Source organism: Doryrhamphus excisus, chromosome 12 (genome assembly GCF_030265055.1).
Source record: "Doryrhamphus excisus isolate RoL2022-K1 chromosome 12, RoL_Dexc_1.0, whole genome shotgun sequence".
In the NCBI taxonomy this organism is placed as follows: domain Eukaryota; kingdom Metazoa; phylum Chordata; class Actinopteri; order Syngnathiformes; family Syngnathidae; genus Doryrhamphus; species Doryrhamphus excisus.
Genome location: NC_080477.1, coordinates 9,082,974 through 9,110,674, shown reverse-complemented (window position 1 = coordinate 9,110,674; position 27,701 = coordinate 9,082,974). Strand labels below are relative to the sequence as shown.

General features: G+C 38.4%; 1 long non-coding RNA gene across 1 annotated transcript in view; it reads right to left on the bottom strand.

Moving 5' to 3' along the window:
- Nucleotides 1-6,694: 6,694 nt before the first annotated feature.
- LOC131139516 (uncharacterized) overlaps nt 6,695-27,701 on the bottom strand; it is a 32,238-nt gene continuing 11,231 nt past the window's right edge. The window contains exons 2-3 of the long non-coding RNA XR_009132253.1: nt 7,105-7,276; nt 6,695-7,037 (exon numbers count right to left, since the gene is read on the bottom strand). This is a non-coding gene — a long non-coding RNA (uncharacterized LOC131139516). The remainder of the gene's footprint in view (nt 7,038-7,104; nt 7,277-27,701) is intronic.

Below are 27,701 nucleotides of genomic sequence, written 5' to 3'. Positions count from 1 at the left end.
CCCGGGATAGCCATAGCAGCGGACATGTACACCAGACATGGGCTTGAGCGCTCGCAAGACAGTGCAACAGCATTTCCCCCGGCACACACAACAGGCCTCCATCAAACAATTCACCCAGCCCCTTTTACCTGTGAAGGGCCAACCATAGTTCCCAATTAGAGGGTGAGGCAATACATCCAAAAGGTACCCTATTTACATTCATAACACCCTTCTTTTATATTACAAGTCTTTCAAGAGTCCCACACTGAAGTGTCACTTCCTGTATACATTTAAACACTCCATTACACATACCAACTTAGATTAACGAACTACCATCCAGTTAATCCCCCCCTCACCCAGGTGACACTTGGGAGAGTCCAATTAAGGTGATCAGCCTCTGGCCTGCACTCACATGGGCGCGCCTCCATGTTTGTGCCCCGACCAATCACCTCAAAGAAAAGGAGAAACTGATGACTTCTAAATAAAAAACTAACTAACTAAAGTGGCACTTAAACAACTAAAATAGCAAACAAATAATTAAAGTACTAAACAAAATATATGTAAATACCAAGCCAACTATATACACAAAGAGAAACCGGACAGTGTGTAGGTGGGGCATACACCTGATCAGTGAGGGACGATTGGCAGCTCCCTCACAAGGAACAAGGTCGGTTTTGCCACACGGACCAATATTCCATTGCTCTGCCAGTCTTTACACCACAGACACTCCACAGTAGCCATGTTTTTACATGGGAAACAATGGTATCCATGGAACTTCCCCGAGTTTTTCTTTCACTTGCTGGAATAACTCCGTATTGTCAGTTTTTCGTCTGTCCAGTCTTGAAATTTAGTTTGAATCAAAAACAAACTTTGCTTAGTCCAGTGCCGATTGCTCGCCTCCATTTTTAAAAGTGAAGAACGTCTGGATCTGCGTGTTACGTCATATCTGAGAACAGGAACAGGAAGAAACAGAACAGGAAAAGATCAAATTCAATCTTGCTAATATTTTATAATTAAACTCGGGACATGTTTTATATAGATATACTATATTTTCTTTTTTTAATAAAACTGCACTTGTGAATGGCGTACAGAAGGGTTTAGATTCTGTTCCACAGATGGCGCTAATGCACACGAAAGCTGCTTGCCAACCGCCAATAAACAACAGAAGAAGCAAAACACCACAAAGAAGAACGCACCCTGACATATTTCCGTTTGAGCGGGTACAAGATTCCTGAATTGGATTAGTTAAAGGAATATTCCATTACTGTTCAATTCTTTTCGTTTGAGCAAATATACCAAATGCAATTGGAATATTTGGGTCCATATATTCATGGTTATTGAAATAATATTTGCAAATGATGACTAATCAATGTTAACTATAAAAAGTGATATTGGATCATTCCTGAAGCCATCATAAAAAGATTTTTCGAAACAACAACAGTTTTCCATTTCCATAGCTGCCTTGTATATTAACCAAGCTACAGCAGTATTGTTATTGTAGCAGCTAACATGAAAAACTATATTTATGCCCTGCTGAAAAAAAAACAGCAAAAACCAGCAAGGAAAGTATGCTGGTATTTGATCACCCTAATGCTTAATGCTTCACCTAAATGTTCAAGCAATTGCAAATAAACCAATACCAAATGAAACATCTATGTAGAAACATATTGTATGCTATTGACTGGAAATAAGGCCCTAAGAAACAATACATAATTGTTCAAGCATCTCCATCAATATCATATGTATGTATCATCACTTCTATACGTACCGAATTCAAAGAACTGAATAACATGTGTCATCGTCATTATCTTTAGAAATTAATGTGCACAGCATTGATTATCATGTCGTCGTTTGGTAAATGGTCAATTTAAAGCCAGTAAATACAACGCAGTATAATAAAACTCACATTATGAAAACTTATTGACATGAAACATGGGCAGTTAACAGCGTTGGTAATTCTAGTCATAAGATCTGAATGACATCACTAACATTGTTGATGTTTATGAAAGCCCGACCAAAGTGTTTTGCAGATATTGCACAGGGTGATGAACTGGATCTCAGATGATGTTGCACACATTTGCATATATTTCTTTTGGAAGGGAGGCTGCAGTATCACATTATTCGGTGCAATAGGTAGATGTTGCAAATTATTATGGATGCAAACATTGACAAATGAGAAATGTTGCTTTTTAACCTTGAAGTGAGCTTTGCATCCATTTGACGATATAGATTTCGAGTCATTTCTCAATAATACAACCCCCCACCCGGGACCCTCACTCACGTTTAATGTGAACATGTTTCCAGTACTTCATATATAAAGCATGTTCTCATTTTCACATGCGTGTACAGTATATTTACAATTTATGCAATTTCTTATTTGCAACATTGCCTCTATTTCCACAACAGCAAACAGAGGTGGTCAGTTGGGATTTTAGTTTATTGGTTTTTATTTTATTTTTTAATACACATGCTTACAAATTAGATCTCAAGAGACTTGCTTGAATGGGAAAAAGGTGTCCATGTGCGTGCACATAGCACACACAGGACGATTAATAATTGATACAATAATCTTACAGTATTTTTCTTTTTCTGATTATACAATACAGATTTCTGTAGCAGGCAGTACACTTGGTACAGGGTCAATTCCGTGGGGATTTAAGCGACATAGTTCATAGTTCACCTCTTAATACCAGCACTAGCATGTTATTCTAAACAGTCGGGAAGACCTGGGTTCGAATCTCCGATGGGCATCTCTGTGTGGAGTTTGCATGTTCTACCCATTTTCTCCGGGTACTAAGGTTTTCTCCCACATTCCAAAAACATGCATGTTCACCCGAAGTCAACTGGGATAGGCTCCAGCATACCCGCGACCCTAATTGAGGTTAAACGGTATAGAAAATGGACGTATGAGTGGGTTTTGGCTGCAATAATTATACAAACTATCAATACCATACAAAACTGCAACATTACAAGTGTGGCATTACAAAGAGAAAGGTATTTCTTGTATTATTATAATTATCTTGCAGTACATTCTTGCTCATATCTTGTATATATCTTGTACATATCTTGTTAAATTGTCTTTTTTTACTCTACTTTTATATACTTTTTTTAAAACTTGACTACTGCATTGAAAGGAGAAGCTCTTCAATCTCGTTGTACATCTTGTATAATGACAATAAAGGCCATTCCATTCCATCCATTCCATTCCTCATTACATTTCTGCAAGTAACATTGAGCATTGTATAACCTAGGAATTTGGCACTCGACCCAAAGGTAACAAGCAACTGAATAAACAACTGAATAAATATTCAGAATAAATATTTCTCTAATAATATGCCAAAAACACTGCACGGTGGCCACACAGTCAAGACATCGGGAAGACATGACTTCCATTCTCCACTTGGGCATCTCTGTGTGGAGTTTGCGTGTTCTCCCCGTGCATGCGTGGTTTTTCTACCACATCCCCAAAACATGCATGTTAGATTAATCTGCGATTGGCCAGCATGATTAATTCTGCAGGCACTGGGCAGATTATACTGACATGGCAACACATAAAAGCTGAAATCTAATTGGAGAAAAATGTTAACACACACAAAAAGCAGTCAAGATATACACTACAAAATGAAGATAATAATTTTAAAACGTGGCGGCACAGGGGTCGAGTGGTTAGCGCGCAGACCTCACAGCTTGGAGGACCAGGGTTCAATTCCACCCTCGGCCATCTCTGTGTGGAGTTTGCATGTTCTCCCTGTGCATACTCCTCCCACATTCCAAAAACATGCTAGGTTAATTGGCGACTCCAAATTGTCCATAGGTATGAATGTGAGTGTGAATGGTTGTTTGTCTATATGTGCCCTGTGATTGGCTGGCGACCAGTCCAGGGTGTACCCCGCCTCTCGCCCGAAGACAGCTGGGATAGGCTCCAGCACCCCCGCGACCCTTGTGAGGACAAAGCGGTAGAAAATGAATGAATGAATGAATAAAAAAAATTCAACTAGAATTAATACTGGAATTTAGAAGAATTAGAATTGAAGTTGTAAATAGTATTGATCAGTGCTTCTGTTTAGGCTAGCAGAGGACGGCACACCACACCATGTACGCATTTAGAACTACACACACTACATTCTTAAATGTTTAATGTTGTTACCATATCAAATGGAATGAATACATATTTTCTAAAGTTTGTCTGTCTCAGGCAAGCAGTGCTTCGCTAGTCATCACAAGGACTGTGGTCAAGGAATGCTTTACTTTATAATCCGAGAGTTTGATTGAAATGATCCAACAAATGTTGGCAGCAGCCGTCCCCGCCTTTCACATAGATTGCTCCCAAAAATACGGTATTTGTGGGATGCCAATAACAAGTTCATTTCACTTCAATTGCCACACAACATCCAATCATTTTGTGAAAAAAAAGACTGCTAAAATCCCTTATGGTGGTCATTTTAATATGACCTGCGCCACTAGAGAGGGGAACCCAAAGTCAAACAAGCAATGTTCTGATTGCTGGATGGCTACTCATCCCCCCCCAAAAAGTGTCAAAGCTGTGTTTACTTGTTGAAGCATGTCTGCGCAGTTGGGACCAAATCAATGTTCTCATCAGATGGCTGTAACAGGCTTGCTGCTTCTTTCATCCTTCAGCAGGCAACACGCTGTCAAGTAAACGTGTTTTGGAGTGGCTGTAATATTTACTGGTGCAAACATCCAGCACACAATGCCTCCAAATTAGACTCTAGTTATCCTGCTGTTCCAAATATGTTGTTGTGGTGCTGATGACAAAGTCATTCTTTGTCTTAAGATTATCTCTAATGCTTTCATCCTAGATTTAAAAGGGAGCTTTAGGGACGTTCAGAATGTTGAGGTGCTGTCATCTGTGAAAATGAGGCTTGTGCGTTTCTAAAGGAACAATCAGGAAATGATTACCTGAGAGGGAAAATGCTTGACACATTCGCCATATGACAAAGTGTAAAGAAGTCTGATCACCGTAATCAGATTGCTTCTTACTCACTAGTGAGAGCCTGGCTCATGTTCTTCTGTTCCTGTTCTTGCTTTGCATTTTACAGAAATGGCCTATGTACTGTCAACCTAATGTGAACTGCATCTAAAGCTGAGAGAGCAGAATTTATGAGTTTTCCGTTCAAGTGTAACGAATCTTTGCTTATTCACGATTGGCAACTTAAGGGGAGCAATCATTATTTAAGACTTAACCCATACATAAGGCCCATGCTAAGACATATGGTCTATAAAAATAAGGCAACAGCAGCAAAACAGTGAGGAGTTTAGTTGAGATGGGTGGATGGATGGATGGATGAATGGATGGATAGATAGATAGGACTTTCTTTATTGTCATTGCACAATAACACAGCAGTGAAATTGCCAACAAAATGTCGTTGCCTGGCTCCCGTATAATAATAAATAATAATAATAATGTGGGGCGGCACGATGGTTCTATGATGGAGCTTGCATGTTCTACCCGTGCATGTGTGGGTTTTCTCCGGGTACTCCGGTTTCCTCCCACATTCCAAAAACATGCACTCCAAATTGTCCATAGGTATGAATGTGAGTGTGAATGGTTGTTTGACTATATGTGCCCTGTGATTGGCTGGCGACCGGTCCAGGGTGTACCCCGCCTCTCGCCCGAAGACAACTGGGATAGGCTCCCTCTCATCATTGTCAGAGTCAGTCCCTTTGTCGGGTGGTTGTTCAGCAATGATGCCGACTTTCACTAAAGTTCGAACAACAGTTAAAGCAGATACCTTAGCACATGCATCAATCCATTCACCTATGGTGGCGTAACTCGCCGGGTGCTGCCTCCTAGTCTTTCATCCACCAGTCTCACGGCGCTCGCAACTTGAACACCCTTTTTACACCAATGTCTATTGGTTGGAGTTCTTTTGTTAATGGTCCTAGAATGATAGCAAGCTCAGAATTAATTTGCTTCACCTTTTGCAGGATACCGGTAGTATACCTACCGGAGGCGTACGTAATGTATGTATGATGTAGTGTTCTCGGATTGTTTTTTTTTTTTTGCTGCTAGCGTACATAATACATCCACGTGTCAGCGGGAAATAGTGTGACAGTCAATAAAACGTTTACCAAAGTAGTACAACAAAATGTTTACAGATTTTGGAAGTCAGGGCACACATAAAGTGCTGTAAATACAATATTTTTGTACTTGGGATACCGCTTTATTGTTAATTGTTTATTTGTTAAACCCTCCCCTTCAATTTGGTATTAAATATGCAGAAATTTGCCGAAAGAAAGAAACAAACATTGTGTGTGGACAAAAAAAGTGAAGCTCAAACTCAACCCATTCCAATGGAAGGAGTCCCAATGTCAGACTGGAATAAAAGATACAGTATGGAAGACGATTATTTATCTATTTATCGGTGCTCATGTGAAACTTTATGCGAAATGATGTTCAATATTTCAGGTTAATTAATATAAACATGTTTATTTTCGGTGGCATGGCGTTCGAGTGGTAAGCGCGCAGACGTCACAGCTAGGAGACCAGGGTTCAATTCCACCCTCGGCCATCTCTGTGTGGAGTTTGCATGTTCTCCCTGTGCATGCGTGGGTTTTCTCCGGGTACTCCTGTTTCCTCCCACATTCCAAAAACATGCTAGGTTAATTGGCGACTCCAAATTGTCCATAGGTATGAATGTGAGTGTGAATGGTTGTTTGTCTATATGTGCCCTGTGATTGGCTGGCGACCAGTCTGTACCCCGCCTCTCGCCCGAAAACAGCTAGGATAGGCTCCAGCACCCCTCGTGCGGAAAAGCGGTAGAAAATGAATGAATTAATGTTTATTTTCTTAAGTACGTGGCTTCACATCAAATGTCTGAAAAGGTACCCGGCTGTAAAAAGTTTGGGAACCACTGATCTAAGACATTGCCTAAACAGGAAGTGAATCTGCGGCTGCCCTGCATACAATGGAAAATCATTTGAGAAATGGTGATAGCGGGGTGCGGCCTGATGGAAAAAATAAATAAATAAATGACAAGTTCATCATGCAAATTCATCCTCCCAACCGTGGCACATTCTTCAAACAGACACCTCCTCTGGAGAGAGAAGACACAGTCTGATAAAGAGACAAATGAGCTGGTGATCTCCATAGCAGCCTCCTACCTTGTGTGTGCTGTGTGTGCACGTGTCTTCGTACATTTGTGTCGGGCTGCTGCATGACTTTGGTGACCTTTGCGTTGATGACAAACATGTCCACCGCCAGACTTTCGGGCTTGATTCATCCTAGGTGATTACTGATGACGGTATGCGATGGACCCAATAAATAGCCATGGACCTTTAAGACATCAGATCCAATAATTATACAATTATTGTATATATTGTTATTACAAAACAGACATCTATCCTAAATGAAATTAATAAACTTTCTTTTGTGAGGGGTTTTAGCAAAGTAATCCTACTACTTAATTTCCCCTTTAAACGCCACACAGCACTTAGTGTTCAGCACCTTTTCCCTCTCTTTTCTTTTCTGCCCCTCTCCTTTCATAATGAATTCAGATATTCCAACAAGGTGATAACAAAATTGCCTGACATTTCCAGATTTATTGCTGTATTTTCTTATTATCGCCAACGAAATATACAGAGATTCTGTCCCATAAATCATATTGAAGGAGCAATGCAGACGCTATTGTGTTTAGCCCATTGCAACCATTTTTGGATTAGAAATAAATTGCTGGCTCATTTTCACAAATGGAAATGAAAAACCACGGCTGGTGCCACTGCGTGACTTTCTCAAGAAAGTGTTTATCAATGGATGGATTTCCTGAGTGCTTCTGCTACGTGAGGATCAATTTCGATTAGCTGGTGCTGCTTTGACAGTGGACCTGATGCTTCTGCATTTCATAAAGCTTTTCCCTTCTTTTCCTCACACTCGCCATGCACACGGCTGATTGCCTTATGCAAGTGTTAGATTTAAAAAAAAACACACATTTCTTGTCAGAAAATTAGACTATATATATACATATATATACATATATTTGTGCATATAATGTACTGTATAGTATGTGTGTGTGTATATTTTGATACTAGATAACATGTGAGTATGATTTATGGGCCCAGCTTGTAATATTTAGTTTTTATTTGCCTTGAGCTGGACTCTCTTTTCTGCTCCCTCAGCCTCATACTCTGTACATATTCATAGATTATGCACAATTTTCGGTCGTAATTGGACATACGGGTTCCAGCTTAGCGTTCAATGTCAATTGGACGCTATTAAGCATTCATACAAAATATTGTAGTCCACATTTGAAATTCAGCTGGGTTGCTTGAGGTTGCACAGAATGATAAGCTAGCAAAGACCTTACACGGTGTACCATACAAAGCATATTTTTTCCAGCACGACTGAGGGCAAAGGCTCCAACACAGTTTGAAAGGTGTTTTTTTTTTTCCATATTTATGGGGTTTCTAATACCACACAAGGGCAAAGTCGCAGCTCTTTTCCATGCCCTCGATAGTTGCACCATTTGAATCCGAAAGGAAGGCTTTTCTGTTTGTATATCTCTCCTTCCAAACCTGTTAAAAGTCACTGCAATGGATGCTACAAAAGGATTTTAGGCAATTCACTTTAAACTCGAGGGTCTGGCTGGTCAGATCTTGACATTATTTCTACAAGGTTACCAGCATTTATGTTCTTTAGTGTTGGTCACAGTATTTCTTACCATTTGCACTTAGTTCCAGCTTTGTTATGTTAGTTGTTATGTATGTTAGCTTTGTTTATGTTAGACTCATGCTGAGACAAAATAGAGCCAATACATCAGATATTGGTGGAACAATCATCCTGACTCTGGTCTTAAAAATTCGGGATGAACAAGTACACCACTATCTCTATCTGTATCTGTTTAAGTCTGAAATAGACATGCTTTGATCAGAAGTTGCTCTATTCATTATTATGTCGCTATATGAGACTTATTTGTTTTTAGTATAAATTATTCTACAACTTTTTGTACTTACTTTTCACAGGCCCATAAAAAAATGCTGTCTACAAATGGCTTGCAGGCCATACTTTGGACATCCCTGTCTCACATATTTCACAGGGAGTGTTAACAAATGAGTGTGTCAATGCTGTATTTTTGTCATACAATCACTAAATGACCCCCTCTATATGCGAGCTTCCACAGCAGTGCACATACACCAGGCTGAGGAGGTACGCTCCAGCGGTGCATACAAACAAAAAAAAGTCTAGTACTATACATATTTATACTGCTATAGAATGATATACTGCATAATACGTTGGTATTTACAATGTTACAGGTTACAAATTCACAGTCCAGAACAGTATGTAGTGCAAAGCTCATGGGTGCAAATAGCCATGATTGGTTATATAAATATGGATAAACATGGATATGGATAAATAATAAAGTAGTACATACATGCAGACAGGTCAGCTTGAATATTAAGTATTCAAGCCTGACAGCCTGAGTGAACAAACTGTTTCAGTGTCTGGTTGTTATGACAAAAAGTGCTCGGTTTCGCCAATACCTGATGGGAGGAACTGGTTCATCGGATGGGGTGTGAGCGCTCTGCAAAGATGTTGCCTGCCCTCTTCTTTACAGGTATGTCCAGTTTGGAAGCCAATCCAAAAAAAAAAACCTCATGCAGAGAAGCGACTGTATTATTACATTTACATTGTAGAATGTTGTTGGCAGTTCCTTCGGCGGGTTGAATTTCTTGAACAGTCTCAAAAATGACATCCTCCACTGTGCCGTTTACTGAATAGTGTCTACGTGGGAGGACCACAAGTCCCAAGAGATGGTGTAGACCAGGAACCTGAAGCCTGACGCCTTTCAAATGAAACAAATGAAAGCACTTGTCTGTGTAGCATTATACAGTGTGCATAAAGACAGTGGGGTTGCTAATAGCCGTTTCCCACCACAATAAGAGATTAGATTAGATATACGTACCTTTATCCGTCCCTCAGTGGGGAAATTTACATTGCACAACAGCAAAGGGGACAGAACCAGTAAAAAAACACTAAAAAATAATCTAAAAATAAACAATATAAACAGCCTAAAATAAGTAAGTGACCAGTTTAGACTTTACCGATGCTGTAGAAAACCTAACTCTAAAATGCTACTTACCATTGTGAGACGTCTTGAAGTAACTTGTACGCTCACTTTTGAGCGATAGCGTACATACATATATTCATTTTGAGCAAAAAACTGTTATCTAGGGGGCTATCCACACAGCATTTTCAGGTGAAAACGGCAAAATACTTTATCATTTCAGCCTCTCATCAACAAAGAAACGGCATTCTGGGTGCCCTGAAACTGTCATGAATTAGGCGCGAGCCGGACTGGAACCCAAAAAATGCGGAGACAGGAAATGGAACACAAAAAGATTTATTGTATCAAAGGGTGTTCTTACGGCGGGAAAAAGTGCAAAATAACATAAACAAAAAACACTGATAACTAACTAAGGTGAACAAGGCTGAGGGAAAAAACACAACAACCAAAAACACTGTCGAAGAAGGCAGACGGGCACAACATGACAAGACCACAAGGCAAGGAAAAACACTGCTAACAAAAGGTTAGCGGGCAGACCAAGACAAGGTAAAAACAGAAAATCACAGTGGAAACTTCCTACAGGCAGGGACTCACAAGCACAGTAAGACAATAAGCCAGAAAACAGGGTAGCGAGAGTTCATGCATGAGGAATGATCTGGCGGTGAGCTGACCGTGCAGCTTAAGTAGTCAAGAAGGTTAAACAGGTGTGGAAAATAATCGATATTAATCGATACATTGATTCACATGTGTGCGATGCGAGGGCATTGGCTCATTCACCGGGTATGGATGTAATTGAAATTGAAATCGAGATTCATCTTGATGCATTTGTGGGTATTGGTAAATTCCGATGCAAGCGCCGTTTTATTAATGTTCAACTTCACTCCATATGCTGTTTCCCGGGTGCAATGAATGCACCATCATTATTTCGCATTTTGTATTGAATACGTAGGGAAGCGGTGAGGCACACACAACTACTAGTAAAACAGCATGGACGTTCGCACGCAAGCAGCAGCGAGGAAGTTTCTATATTCAACCCACTCGCAACGTTTGAATGGTATGTTTGGAAACACTACGGATTCGCAAAGAACGGTGGAAAGCTCGACAAAACTTACGCCATTTGCAAAGAATGCCACGTTAAGAAGCTGTACAACGGCAGCACAACAACCATGCAGACCCCCTTAAAAAGGGGACACCACAACACGGACAAGTCTACCGGCACCTCCCCCACCTCCCCATCTAGTTCCTCGTCGGACACCGGGGAAAAACCAAGCAAATCAGGTCAGAACAAGTGGATCTTCCGCTGCTATCAAAATTGGCCAGGAGCTATTTGTCCGTCCCCTCTGAACGAGTGTTCAGCACAGCAGGTGACATTAGAACAGCAGAACAGTTGGCTTCTTCCTGAATTTTTAAACAATTTTAAAAGGGTATAAGTTGTTTTACACTGCCTGCTCCTCTCTACTGTATTATGGTAATGGTAATGGTTTTATTTCATTTGAACATGCATCAGATTACAATTGAATGCATCACATAATCAGTTCATAGTTCCATATGTCCGAAAGGAGTAGCAAGAAGCAAAGCTTATTAAATCCTACCCCTTCATCTGGTACTTTTACAATCAGTAACTGTTACATTTGTTCACTTCCTGCTTTCCTAATATAGTTTAAGTTTTTTTTTTTTTTTTTAGCACATCATGACTGGTTCAAGACTCTTCATCCTTGTATTTAGCAAACATCAACTGCTTGTATTGTTTCTTGAATTGGCTCATCGTTGTGCATTGTTTGAGGTCCTTACTCAATCCATTCCATCGTTTGATTCCACATACTGAAATGCTATGGCTTTTTAACGTAGTCCTAGCATATAAGTGTTTCAAATGTAGTTCTTCCCTGAGATCATATTTCTCCTCTCTTGTAGAGAAGTATTGGATGACATTTTTAGGTAATTGGTTATTTTTAGCCTTATGCATTATTTTAGCTGTTTGAAGATTAACTATATCAGCAAGTTGATGTATTTGTGATTTTAGAAATAAGGAGTTAGTATGTTCTCTGTAGGCGGCATTATGAATTATCCTTACTGACCTTTTTTGCAGTACCTTTAGCGAGTGAAGATTGCTTTTATAGTTATTAGCCCATATTTCCACACAATAAGTAAGATATGGTAGAACCAGAGAGCAATAAAGCGTGTGGAGTGATTTCTGATTGAGAACAAATTTTGCTTTGTTCAATAATGAAATATTTCTGGCCACCTTATGTTGTATATTTTTAATATGAGGTTTCCAGCACACATTTTCATCTATTGTGATCCCCAGAAATGTATTTTCCTTCACCCTTTCAATGTCTACACCGTCTATTTGTATTTGCTAGTGTGTGTCCTTTCTGCTGTTACCAAACAGCGTGATTTTAGTTTTACTTAGGTTCAAGGATAATCTATTATCATCAAACCATCTTTTTAGTGTGACCATTACTTCTTTCGTCATTAGCTTACCTCCTATTGCATTCATATTAGCAGTGTGTTTTGCAGACAGGAATATAAGCAAACATTCACTGCACTGTTGAAAGTGTCACTTTAACTTTGCTGTTGCTGCATACTGTATTTATTACAGCAGGAATTGTTTAATTGTTTTACTCCACCACTGAACCACTGCTATTGTAATTGCATAGCCGATGTGAAAGTTGTTTTTGAAAAGTGGTTGCTGTTTTAAGATGGCAAAAAGAATGATCAAGAAGTGGTGCATCGTAAAAATGACAAACAGCACTTTAGTTGAATTTACTGCCAAGTGCCTAGAAGGAATAAAGCCAAATCCTTTTTGTAGGACCAAACTGAGTTCCAATTATTTTCTTTGCTTATTTGCATCATGTTGAATTGCATCATATTGCAAGAAATTGCACCATATCATGTCGTATTGCATTGATTTGAACTATGATTATCACATTATATCGCTTCGTGAAGATGGTGAATCGTATCGCATCGTATTGCCAGAAAATTCCACGTGTCGTTAAAAGTATCGAATTGTCCTCAGTGCTGAGATTCACACCCCTAGTGTGCGCAGGAGCGGCCCGCCTACTGCTAGTAGACGTGTACTGAAAAAGAGAGACAGCGACGACAACGATCATGACAGAAACTGTATTATATTTAACTGAAAATGATTTCCAGAATGAGAACATCTGAAAACACCGGCTTGTCATTTTCGTGTAAACAGCAGGCACAAAAACGATGACGTCACCAATTCACCACCAGAAATGAGCCATATAATATTTGTATATATTTCAGCTGACATGACCCACCCCAGTCGACATGCTTCTAATATTTTCTTGTCTTAAGTCTAGATGAGCTCCCGTCTGGATGCAACTATTTTTTAATCCGGCACAGTGTGGACGCGGACTCAAATTTGTTGTGTGTGCCAGGTAATAATCTTTCTTGTCAAACCAGGTTTGTTCTTATCTTATCTTATCAGCATTGCGTGGTCACAACAAAATCAGTTTCTTGGAAGTTAGAAGTACAGAATGAAGAGGTATTGCTTTGTTCTCCATTCATGGCCAAGGATTGGGTTTATGTGTATAATGCAAATTACACACATTGAGGTGAGAGGGGTGGTATAAGTGCCAAAGTGCCAAAGTGGAACCCATTCAAATTTGGAGCAAGTCCAGATATAAATGCAAATAGAGGATTGTTTTTCATTCTCCCTGTCCCAAAATGGAAATAGTTGGGGGCCCTTCTATTATGGAAGTTCCCATCAAACAGAAATATAAAAATGTGGTGCTTCATGACTTTTTTTCCCCTTGGCATAAATCTGTGTTTTATTGTGCCAAATTCTAGCTGTTAATATTGTAAACTCTACATAGTGGCAAGCTATGCATGTGATCAGCTAGGATCACACATTGTGCCAACACAAGTATTCTATGGTCATCTGTAGCTTTTGAGCCAGTAATGTAAATCATAGTAATTCATGTTTAACTTTAGCTTTGGCGCTGTCAACTGCTTCGACTGCAGTAAAACAACAAAATGGCAATAATAAAAATGCATGTTGTCACTGTTTAGAACACCACAGCAGGACCGGAGGGCTTGGTGTGGAACATGGTAATGCTACATATAAATAAAAGTCAATAAACACACACAATAAAGTCCCCCATCAATAAACACTTCTCAGCTGTTCGAGGAGGGACCTTATTTCTAAAGCTACAGTACCTACATTGCCAGGATATTACTGGCTTGAGCACATGAATGAGTCCCTGAGTAAACATAAACCAGTGAATTTCCCTTCCTCTCATTTCCTTAGCTTTAGTTGTAAATGTATTCTGTCAAATATGCTGCTCTGGGGTGTTGATATTCAACATTAGCTTTGTAAGACAATGGCAACATAGCCAAAGGGTTTTAAAGGTATGTTTATTCTCAATTTCCAAACTTTGAAGTGCAATCAAATTGATGCCAGAATGCATTTCTTCCTATCTAAAATGCTATCCGCTGGTGTTGAACATCTTCATACCTGCCAAGGCACACACACACTCTCTTTTTTTTAATAACAGGATGGTAGGTTGAAAAATGTGTTTCTGTGTGTGAACAGCGTGGTTAACATCATTGATATATTGTATAAATGATGAGTGACAAGCATTCACATGACATCAATTGTGTCAATTATTAATTAACAACAAATTAATCAAACCATGTAGTAAACATTAAAACTGATCCATGTCATAACACAACTGCTTCAAAATATATTGATCAGTTTATGATGCGGCGAGGTTGATCCACCAACACTAAACCTTAATGTGAGCACTCGTTGTACATAAAGTCCATCAAGTGATTAAACAATCTATATTGACTTACGATTGACTCACTTACACCTTAATAGAGAGCACTGTGACTGCGATGTGTGGAATCTCCACACTTGACAAAAAACATCAGTGAGGCATAAAGACATGTACATGTACAATTGTGGGCTTTCTAACAGTATGCTGTACATTTTACCTATATTATGAAATATGTATAATGTATTACCAACTTGTGAAAAAAAACAGCCCGTTTTTATAGGAGAAATACATTTGCAGGGATGTGAATGGTAAATAAGAAATGTGTGGGGAGACACTGTACTTCTGTTTTGCTACAACTTCCTTGACTTTTTTTTTTACATTTCCAATCATTCTGATTAGTTTTACTTTGCATTTTTACTCATGAGATTGCATTAATTAAATTACAGGTCTTTATTATGCACATTCATTTGTTCCCATCCACCCATTTTTTTACTGCTTATCCTCACCAGGGTCGCGGACATGCTGGAGCCTATCCTGGCTGTCTTTGGGCGAGAGGCGGGGTACACCCTGGACTGGCTGCCAGCCAATCACAGGGTACATATAGACAAACAACCATTCACACTCACATTCATACCTATGAACAATTTGGAGTTGTCAAATAACCTAGCATGTTTTTGGAATGTGGGAGGAAACCAGAGTACTTGGAGAAAACCACACAGAGATGCCAGAGTCCCTTGATTTTCTATTTCCATTATAAATAATAATAATAATACATTTTATTTGTATAGCGCTTTTCAAAATACTCAAAGACACTTTACAGAAGAATGGAGTTGAATAAAAGCAAGTAAACAGAGTAAAAGATACATAAAAATACAACATTCATTCGTTAATACAGTTAAAACATGAGTAAAAGCGGGGCGATCGATCCAAATATTTTGTTATAAAATCTGTGATTCATCATTAAGAACTTGTGAGGAGCGACTCAAGTGTTCCAAAGTTGAGCACTGCTTAGTGCATTCATACTAGCCAAACATGCTGGACTTTAGGTGTGTAATTGGCTCAAACACCATGTGATAGGATTAGTGTGTGTGGATGCACCCTTTGCATTCCTCATGACACTTTAAATGAGACCAGTGATGCACAAACAAAAAATAAATAAATAAAGCTTGTCAATGAGCCAAATTTTGCTGATAACCTTCCCCTTTCTATTTGTTAAACGTGGACTTAATCCACATCAGAAATGTGTAGCGGCCACAAGTTGTGTGTACATAAATTCCATTGCAAAGCAATGAAATATGATGTTAACTAGTTGGAGGAGTGCTTTCATTTGAGAAGCTGCAATGCCAATTACTACCTGGTGCATTTTTATTTATTCATCCATCCATTTTCTATACTTGTACTTATTTTGGTCTGAGTCTGTCCCAGTTGACTCTTGGAGAGACGTGTACATCATGGACAATTGCATGTTTTTGGGATATAGGAGGAAGGCAGAGTACCATTGGGAAACCCAGGAAAACATGGGGAGAACTCCACACAAAGAAATGTCAACAGAAAGCCTATATATGGACTCTTTGAGTACATGCCAAAGAGGTGGAAGTGGTCAAAAACTACTCAAAAACTTTGAAATTTCCAAACATGTTTTTGTTATACAGTATATTGCAAACACATTAATGTCAGATTCCACTGTGTACTCACATTACATGCATGATGTTGCAACATGCATGCCCTTCAAAAGAGAATTCATTGTTGAATCAATGAGGACAAATTCCTTGTTTAATAAAGAAAACTAAATAAAAAATAATGTGTCTCATAGTACACAGGGGGCACCACACTGCACAGTAATCCCCCCCCCCCCCCCCCCCCCCCCCAAAAAAAAAACAACAACATTTAAGACATGAAATGAAACCATCTTAAAATTTACCGGAAATTGAAACGTCCCCTCAACCGACACCATATGAAAATGCAAAATATAATAGCAAATACCAAAAATATGTTGGGGGCACAGGATGCAGAAAACATACCCCTGTTCACCGGGATAATAAATAAAATCAAAACAGAATCATAAAGACTATTGCAAATTGGTGCTAGAGAATAGCATTTACTGGTAGGATTGCTTCGTCTGAATTACATTTTGCTGTGCTGCTACTCTAATGAAGGTTGAGGTAACACAATTTGAGATGTATTTGTTTGTGTTACATGGGAAATGTGTATTACACACCAAAATGTATAAGTCCTGACAGCCATTTGGAAGCCTTGTTTCCATACAAAACTGAAACCAGACTGGCTTTATATGATTCCCTGTGGTTCATTCTTTTGTCTTTGCTCGTTTTACCTCATGTTTGGAATAATAGCTGTTGACAATCTACATCCTGCGTAGAGAGAGGATTTCTCTCTCAACGTCTTTCTTTCTTTTTTGCTTCTTTTTGCTCGTCTTGTGCTTCCACAATCTGCTAATTTTTCTGCTAAAACTAGAGGTGGAAGATACTCCAAATTTTTGTACAGGGCCAGTATCACTGATGTAGATACTTGGACATTTTTCACTTTTAGATAAACAAAACAAAAATATTTGTATCAACACACTTGTGTCACCCCACAAAGTCAATAAAGATACCAAATAATGCTGACAAGCAGGGTGGAGTAGAAAGAACAGTGTTTAAATTTGCACCGGCCAAAAGGGAAAACAAAAATCCGTGTTGCATGAACAAACAAGCAACCAATTGGTACCACGGAAAAAGGTCATAAAAATATATACTTAAGTAATCTAAACTAAGGACTACCGACAAGGTGTAGCAACCAGGAAAGCAAACAGAAGTCTTGAATGACGAAGATACGCTAGCGTGTGGTGTGGTGTCCATGTGAAGCAACCAAACTACGCCTTCGTACTGTCATACGTGGTACTAAAACAGGGTAGCAATAATAAGAAACAACCGCAGTTTGTCTGGCAGCTCCACCCATTCAAGGTAGTCTGAAATAGCAAGATGCAATGAACAAAGGCACACAGCAAAGCAAAACAAAGAGAGACCAATAAGGTTGCTGCAGAGCATGACAAAAGGCATTTTGCTTATTTTTCTGACATTCCACGCTAATAAACAAGTAATAAAACTATGTATGACATGTGCTGATAACAGATCAATATTATATTGGCTGCAATATCGGTATCTTATGGGACCAATAATATTGATATTTGGATCGATCCGTCCACATTGAGCCAAAACCGCAGAAGAAGACTCAAGCATCAGTTGTGTTTATATTCATTAGAACAACTGTGAATATTCTACTTAGCTATTTTGGCTATTAATAAAGGCGACCATATTTCGCTATTATTTTGTGTGTGGAGGGATTGCAAACTGCGGGTCATTTGAGTGTCCGTCTTTCTAAATGTCATATAAGAAGTAACAATACACAGTATATAATAGTACTGTATACAATATCAGTGGTGTGCCGTCAGGGCCTGCAAAGCCTTCTCTGTTGGCCTAAACGCTATCAAAAGCATTGACCTATGCACATTTATGACTTAAAATCTAGTATTTGCTCCATTAAATTGTATACATTTATTCACAATAGTCTATTAATTAGATTTCGTAGCCTATCTCTTGGCTGCTCTGTGCTTCTAGTAGTACATGTGTATGATTGACCTTTTTTGTTCCATCAGATTTCAGCTCCTGTGTGTTGCCATGTCAATGGACAGGAAGTCTAGCCAGGGCCTTCAGAATCAGGAGTGCCAGCCGATGTCACATATTAGCCCACTATTAGCGACTGGGCTCCAGATTTCACATTAATCACAGGGCCAGCAAGCAGCCATTGAGTAACATCAGATTGGTTGATGTCTGAAAACCCTCCCAACACTTAAAGTTACAAGTTGGCTTGAACACACTGTACTGTGGTACTGTATATGATGCAAAATTGACTTGATATCGATATGTATGTGGCACTATGTACAGTATGTGGCATACCTATGACATACATTATGTGATGCTAGGTGGTTGTGCAGAGTAAATCATTGGAAATGTAGTAGACAACGAAAGGCGTGACGGAAATATCTGTAAATAATGATTACGCAACGGTTTGTACCAGAGGTGACGAGAGAGACCAGTGGTATGCAACAGCTATTGTTGCTTCTAAGAACTATTTAGTCTTGAGTAGTATTTTGACGCTATTAGCCTTGGAATCAAAGGTTTACCAAGCTAGCCTGACAAGCACCTCTAAATAGTTTAAGCGTGAAATAAAACTCCAGAAAATATTTTGGAGTTGAGTAGATAAAAGGGTCTTCTACTGTCTTCTCAGCCTTTTCAAGTGCAGGCTGGCTTAAGTACAAAAGAACTTGACAGTTGATAACCACTGAGCAGTTTTTGAATAAAAAAGAAATTCCTTAAAGGAAGCACACTGCTGATAAACAGATCCATTAAAAAAGGAGCATCAATTACTAAAACAGAATTTAAAAAGCAGCCCTTTCTTTTAAGGCAGACAAGATGGTGAAGAAAGAACTGGGAAAATAATTTGCTCGTCTCTTTAGTTACTTTCAGAGAATAATTGACATAATGGAAGGCTACACAGCTGAACCCCTTGAAGGTGAAGTACCTGATGGAAAAGAAAAACCAGCACTTAAAGAGCACTTGGAACACAACTTGGAAGGAATTAAAGCAAAGTTAATGCAAACTGAGGAACTTAATCAGCCCAACCTATTGACAACATATACTGGAGTGTAGTCTTATATTCATAATTAGAAGGGCTGTGACAGTTAAACGGAATGAATTGAGTTGACTACAAATCACTCCTGGATGAACTTGAAAAACAGGTGAGTGGCGTAATGCAAGCTACCATAAATTCCCGTGTATAAGCCGCTACCTTTTTTTAAACTTTGAACCCTGCAACCAACTCTGAATAATTTATGGCTAAATTCAAATCTTGTGACATCTTTTTTACTTCAGAACTACAAATAACTGTTAAAGTGCCAATTGCTAGGCATTGATGAAAGATAGCTCTTTCTCTGAGCTCATAACAAGCTTGTCAACCCATCGGAAAACAAGGTAATTATATATAAGAGTATATCAACAGTCTGACTCATGGCGCCCTCTTATTAACAACACTTTACTAACAACACTAACAACTAACCAGAGTGGTGGATTAAAATTTTCCATGACCTACTCAAGGTTTCTCCACACAAGGCCATAATATTAAATCACAATTAGACGATGTTGGAAAAAGTCAGAGTATAATGCAATTCATTCATTCATTCATTCATTCACTTTCTACCGCTTTTCCTCACGAGGGTGCTGGAGCCTATCTCAGCTGTCTTCGGGCGAGAGGCGGGGTACACCCTGGACTGGTCGCCAGTCAATGCAATACATAACAAACACAATTATACAAATAAATACATTTATTTGACTATAGTTTGTTCAGTTCTGTTATGGCAGCAAGGACGGTGGGCCAAACTGGACATTATCCCCCACCCACATGGACATTTTTTAAACATCATAGTGAAAATTTGCACAAATGTGCAAATGTGCACAAATGCACATTCATTCCTGCTTGAAGTTTCTACTTTCTAATAGTCCACCGGTGTACGACAATGGTTGTTTTGGTTTAGTTTTTTGTTTCAACAAAATGACTGTTGATAAACTACCTCTTCATCATTCTCTCAATGTCCGGCAAAAGCTACAGTATTTTCTATTTACACAAAAACATTACAATCTGTGAGATGTGTAACCCAGAAGAGCTTGCATCTGTGGAATGGGCAGATTCCACATTCCCCAGCATGCATCGCTGTTGCTAAAATAATCACTTTTGACTGTCTTACGCCTAGTCAATGTTTTATTCCTTATATACAGGTGTAACGGTTAAAGTGCTGACATTTTTAGTCAAGTAACATTAAATAATTTTCACTTTTGGTCTGAATCCGGCACCCTTACTAAGAATCGTTGTGAATTTCATGCTAAATACAATATCCTTTCTACTATTAAAATCACAACAACTTTCAGACCAGAGGAATCGCTTACTTACTCAGATGGCTGTAAGTGCTTTGTTTGATAAGGCCCACAAGAAGAGCCAACTCAATGCTATTTTCCGAACAGTTCAATGGGCAGGATGAAATTGCAGCGCGGGCCGGATTGACACAGTTTGACACATGCGTGCAAGGTGATGAGAAACATCAGTTAAAATGGAGGCGGCTATCTCGTGTAGACAAAAACAGCTCTGTTGAACAATTTGATTCAGACAATTTCTGTCTTTAAGTCATAGATGATGGAACCAAGAGGCCAGAGAGAAGGACAAAACAGATTACATAAAAGTACGGTAAAAGATGGCCGTAATGGCCCTGTCAGCATTCAAATTATACAGTTTTCTCAGACAGTACAAACGCTGCTGAGCCTTCCGGGGTGCATATGCATATCATCCAGATGTGCAGTTAGATGGCCTGAGTAGTGTAACCTTTAACAAGCAGGTGACGTTTGATTGGCACTACCAGAGATGTAATTACATACATTACACGTACATTTACATTTTAGTGGCAGTTCAGTGTGTAGGACTACCTTTAGTAATACTGTGATGCTTTTCTGACATTATTTTTTAGCTACATGAAGGGGAAATATTAGTTTCCACTTGTTTCTTATTTTGTAGCTTTTGCAATGCAACTTTGTGAATGACAGGGGACAACAAACCTTAACAACATGTAACAGAATGATGAACACTGGCCAGCCAATGATAGGATCCTATTGGTATCCATTTACTTACCATGCATCACTTTGTTAACAGCGTGTTACATAGTACATGCCGTTGTTTTGCAGATAATGGTGCAGCAGAGTTAAGAAAGCTAAATGCAACTTGTTGGCGCCGTAATAATGCGAATGTGTTGCTTAAACTACCTTTTTCTACTCTTCTGACTTATAAATGTTGTTAGAATGTTGTATTCTCCTGTAAAAAAAAATGCCAAAGGGAGTTTTCTGCATTTTGAAGTGAGCCCTGAAAGATATTTGGCATGCCTTTCCATGCTAGGTTTTAAAGAGTCTGTTGTGACAGTCACTGTGACATCACAGTGAGCCGGGATTCCTTATGTGGGCGTTCCCTCAGTGGGACCAATCACAGCTGGGTGAGTGTGCCCGGAGGCTGACTGTGGGTGGAATAAATAAAAAAAAACACCATTTTGGAAAGCCAAGGAAATACAGCTGGAATAGTTGCAGATTCTGGAAGCTCTAGAAAGATTTCTGTGAAGGTTATTGTGTGTAACTGCTCTATAGCAGTCCACAAGTCAATACAAAAGGCCGAAAATTAGCATAATAGGTCACCTTAAACAGATACACTAATCTTTTTGAAAAAAAAAATGTTGCTCTCACCAGTATTCATTGCAGTTCACAAAAACAAAAAAAAAAAAGCGATTTAGTTTTTTAGTCCAAGGACTTTAGGGGAAAGCTTTTTACCATCCATTCCCATGACTAATAGTGTTGTAATAGTGTCTAGTTCCTTGGGGTAGGCCAGGTTCGATGTGTAGATTACTTCAAGCATCACTTCGCAAGCCTGGGCTGCAGGTCCAATGTTGTCCATGATGATCGCTCCATCAACAGAAATTCTGATGTTTTTTTCAGAGTGGAGGGCAAATGTATTTTTATTTACATTCATCACTCCCATTTTCATGAGTGGATCTTAAACTATTTCTATGTACACAAAAGGCTTATCTCTTTCAAATGTTATTCACAAAGGTTGACCACAACAAAGGCCACTCCAAAATGTGAAGTGTTGCAAGTGTTGAGGGAGTGTGCAATTGGCATGTTGACTGCAGGAATGTCCCCCAGGGCTGTTCAATTGAATGTTCATTTCTTTACCATAAGCCATCTACAAAGGTGTTTCAGAGTTTGGCAGTACAGTCATCCCTCACCACTCTGCAGATCAAATTTCATGGCTTCACTCTGGCAGGTTTTCAAAAATATATTAATAAATCATGCAGTTCCGTGGGTTTCATACGGCCTACTAATAAAAAAGAAAGCATATTTGAGTACATTTTACTTATTTTTTTGCCTAAATGAAGTATTTTCAAGCATAAAAATGTGTGTTTACTCACTTCTATGAGGTTCACATCACTCCACCCTCAAAACCATTTTATGGTCAATTTTAAAATAACAATTAGGACAACATATAGAGTATCTCGGTTGTCATGGTTACATTAAAATCAGCACTGTTTCCCTGTCATGCTTTGTTGAAACCTTAAAATGACCCGTGAGTCTTTCTCCCTGTGAGGACTCCTTGGCTTGTCACCATGTCAGCATTAAACCACGCTTGAGGCATTCTGGCTGAGAAAATGTGCAACTACTGTAAATCTTTGACCTAAATCCATCAGCTGTTGTAATGTGTCTGTTGTAGTAATCATTGTTCCAATTAACTTTTAAAATCAGATTGGACTTACACTTTGACAACAATGGATGCTTACTGTATTTCTTCCTTTGCAAATAATGGACTGCTGTCAGGCATGAAATAGTTTAGGGTCAATCTCATCAAACTCAAAAACACTATGACACTTATTTTCAGCTACTTGTTTGTGCTCAAGAGTAATAAAAAAACAAACCATATACAGTGGCTTATTTTCATTAGTCTGCAGATTACACAGTAATTGCTTTAGGGGTACATTAGGGGCCTCGCTTGTGAAGAAGTCCAGGGCTACATAAGACATAACTGAGAGGATAAAATAGTATAATAAGGCCCGTGTGCTTAGAAGAGCTACAATAGCACATCCGTCTGCGTGATAAAAGACTATTCTTAAGCTCAGTACAAATGTATGTGTAACCTAATTTATATTTTTGGAAAGCCACAGGTCATTTTGCTCAAGTGCAGTAGTTCCTTGATTGAACAACATAGTGTACGATATATAGAGGTGGAGTTATTTGTTCTGTGCAAAACCAAACCTACATGTATAATAAAAGTATCCTTATTCTCATGAAAAGCGGTCTTGATAAAAGCTAGCAGAAATAAATTACATTCACTCTCTAAATCTTAAGAGTGCACTTAAATACAGCATTTTCTACTCAGTGAATTACTGATGACGCTACAAAATGTCCAAACACAGACTATGCAATGCTGAAACTGCAAAAGCAGTTAAAGTGCTGACATTTTTAGTCAAGTAACATTAAATAATTTTCACTTTTGGTCTGAATCCGGCACCCTTACTAAGAATCGTTGTGAATTTCATGCTAAATACAATATCCTTTCTACTATTAAAATCACAACAACTTTCAGACCAGAGGAATCGCTTACTGTAAAAGCAAAGCAGTGCCATAACTATGAACAGCACTTTTATTCCCACCAGTAAAATCACTTAATCAAACTAAAAAAAAAAGCGCAATATGACATTTAAAATAAAAACATGCAAAAATATACATACACTAAAAAAAGGTTGCTTTTCCAAAAAACAGCATGACTAAATTTAAAATTCTAATGTCTTCAGGAAGGTTAGATTTTTCTGACCTTTCCAAAAATGCATTAACATGGATACATAACATAGACTTTGATTATTGGTTGAAAAAAGTGAACAAGAAAGGAACTAGAAGTGCTTCCTTCAAAATACAAGCAAGTGCTTGCAAATCAATCAATCAACCTTTCCTTTGTGGTCACCTCCCTACTTGGTGACAGTGAGCGTGAGTGATTGTTTAGCTGGGATAGACTCTAGCTCACCCATGACCCTGAACAAGATATAAATATTTGTCAAAATAAGACAGTCAAGATTTAAGTGAATATAAACATAATTCTGTTTTCTATTTCTAACACAAACATGGCCATTGAAATTGGCCTGCATTAAATGATTATTTGTTATGCTTATTTGCTTATATATTTTATCTGTAAATAAAACAGTTAGCTTGAAAGATTTGCTAGCAAGTAAACAGAGGAGAAGATTTTGCGGGAGGGCGCAGAGCTTAGGGGAGGGCAGAGAGCTTGTCTGGCTTACAAAGACACCCATATATGGAAGTCCTCCCCTCTGTGACATCACAAAGGGGCAGTTTTACCACGCCTTTTGAAACAGAGTGTTTTGAGCTATCCCAAATTTCTTTCAGGGCTCACTTCCAAATGCGCAAACCTCATTATCTGAACTTTGGCATCATTTAACACTAGAATACAATATTGTAACATTTACAGTTCAGAGAAGTTTAATGGCGGCATAAAGTCTTAACAACCCACGGATAAATATTGTGAGTTTATCGATGAGCAAACCACAGCGATCTATATCTTATTTTGTCCTTACTTCTTCTGGTAATGTAAACACAGTACATTCATCCCTTGCCACGTCACGCTTGGAATTTTGCAGCTTTACAAGGTTTTTCAAAAATATATGAATAAATCATGCTGTTTGTGGTTGAATATAGCCTATTATTAATCCAAAAATATGCATATTGCAGTAATTCTTACCTTTTCCCCGAAATTAAACATTTAAACAAGGGGCCTATTCTCCCGTGGGCTTATGCAAATCATGGACAAAGGAAGCAGACTTTGCCATGATGTAATTTTTTTGAAATTTCCAAAAATTATGCAACATGGAGTTTGCCAAAAACTTGTTAATGTCATTGAAATCCGTGAAAAAGATAAAGAACACTTTTAATTTGAAAATACCTTATCTATTGAAGGAGAATGTAACAGTATCAAATGATGTGTATTTCACTGACAGGGATATTTGAGCATGTGTGTCGTCATGGTGATGTGAGCGTATATATGCATGCGAGATTGTGTTCTTCTTGGCCGAATATAAATAGTAACTCCATGGATGAGACATTGTTTCAATTGTTATATAGCATAGCGGCCCTGAAATTGTGTGATGAAAAGAGTTCCGTTTTGTCTTAACTGTTTCCGTGAACGTGCCAGGCGGGGCTTTGAGTGTGTACACAATGGGGGAGTGACAGTCGACAGTTTGACAGTTACATTGGTTACATTTTTCTCTTATTCTGCCAGCTATATTCCTGCTGATCCTTGTGGCGTGGTTGTGGCTGACAGCAACTTCTTGTCAAGTAATTGTTGATTGATCACCACGATTGTCCTTTTTGTAGAGTCTGACAGACACTCCAGTATGTATTTTCTATTTAAATAGTTGCATAGTTCAAACTGTCAGATGAATGAATGGTGCAGTGGAAAGACAAGAAAAATGTTTGAGGTTTAATATATTGTCCAGAAAATAAGAAAGACGGAAAAAAAAATGAAATGAAAAAAATATTGTGACTGTGGTGGTTTGTATTGATATAGAGTTGTACATCCCAAACTTCAGGTACAATACAAGGTTATTCGAAAAGTATGAACAGATTGCATTCCACAATACAGTGGAACCTTGGTAAGCAAAATTCTTTCCAGAAGGTGAGACTCTATTTTGTCATTGAATATGGCCTATTTTATTTTTAAGTGTGCAAATATGAATTTGAAGTGTTCTGTCCTATGTTTACTTATTGAAATCTTTATTAATATATATAAATTCTTCATAAATGTGCATATTATAGTTTCTTTCTCTTATTTTGCTGTGTCTTTATTAAGTGTTTATTATGACATTTTCACAAAGCTGCTGGAAATGTGAATTTCTCTTGATGAAGTATCTTGATTACTGTAATCCCATATACTTGATTACTAGGGCAACAGGCTTTCATTGTAGGTCGGAATTATCTCACATAAAGCGATCATAAATCACGGCAAGTTAAACCTCAACTCCGACCACCCAGCGTCACTTCCCCTCCACCTGCCACCCTGCTGTAATTTATAGCGAGACACACAAGTCTTATTCAAGTATTTAAAGTTGATTTCCTGTTATTATGTTTAATATATTAGATGATCCCAAAGTATAAGTGACTGTAGAGGTGTTATTTCATCTCTAGAAAATTCTTAATGTATATAGAAGGTTGTAGCCAGGTTTTCTATGCTCTAAATACAAAAATATTTCATTTGTAAAGGAGAAATTCACTTATCACGGTCACATCTAACCGTGATAAACAAACAATTATTGTATATGCCATCATGGCCAGTAGAGTTGTGCATGCTTATTTACAGTAAATCACAATTGAATACAAAATAAGAAAAGAGTGAAGGACTACAAAGTGGTATCATGCAGTGCTGTTGGGCATTGCATTAAAAGGTCTCTAATTCCTCTTTCTTTCAGCGTGGGTGGGCACTAAACTGCATTTTCCAAATAAGCCATATGTGGTTGTTAGTCTTCAGGGACATAAAGACATTAATAGAACTCGGACCAGCTTGGTTTGTCTTTTAATGAAATGTATTGTGAACAAAGCAGAGGGGTGCACTCAGAAGGAAGTACATAGTTTGGAATAAAGTGCTTCTACTGGTCAAAGCTTTTTTTTTTCCATTTGGGGAACAATCATTCACCAGTGGTAATTTTGTAACAATCCATATAGTTTTCATGTTATGGTTAATTGTTTGAATGTCATGATTGAGGTGCGCTTGTGTAACTGTTGGCTGTACGTGAATATTGTCATTCATACATATCATATATTCTCAGGGATTTAAATCGACCGCAATTGGATTGTTCAGCTTGTCTTAGGTTATAGCCACACGGTCTATGCAAATTTATGCAAACAAAGGTTTTTGTCCTTTAAAACTGAGCTTTTGGAAACACCAACCGGAGTGGAGATTTAAAAAAATAATAAGAAGAAGATTTGAGCGTTTGTGGGTAAAATTGAGCTTTCAGCTTTATGTCATGTGTGACATTATCTCATGCTTCTAAACCTTATTTAACAACAGAACATGAACATGACTTACAGGTGTTGGTTTCATTTTGTGCATCAATAGACAGGAGTGCGTGCACGCCTTATAACATGCAAGGCTGATTAAAAACAACATTGGTGGCTCTAGAGGTTGCATTTTTTTGAAAATCATTTCTTAGAGTCATTTTTGTGCTGTTTTTTTGAAAGTTCTTGCTTTGTAATTTGTCTTTGTCTTCAATGAAAGTGAAAGGAAATCGGAAATATTTATTTACTTCTTTCATTTGTGT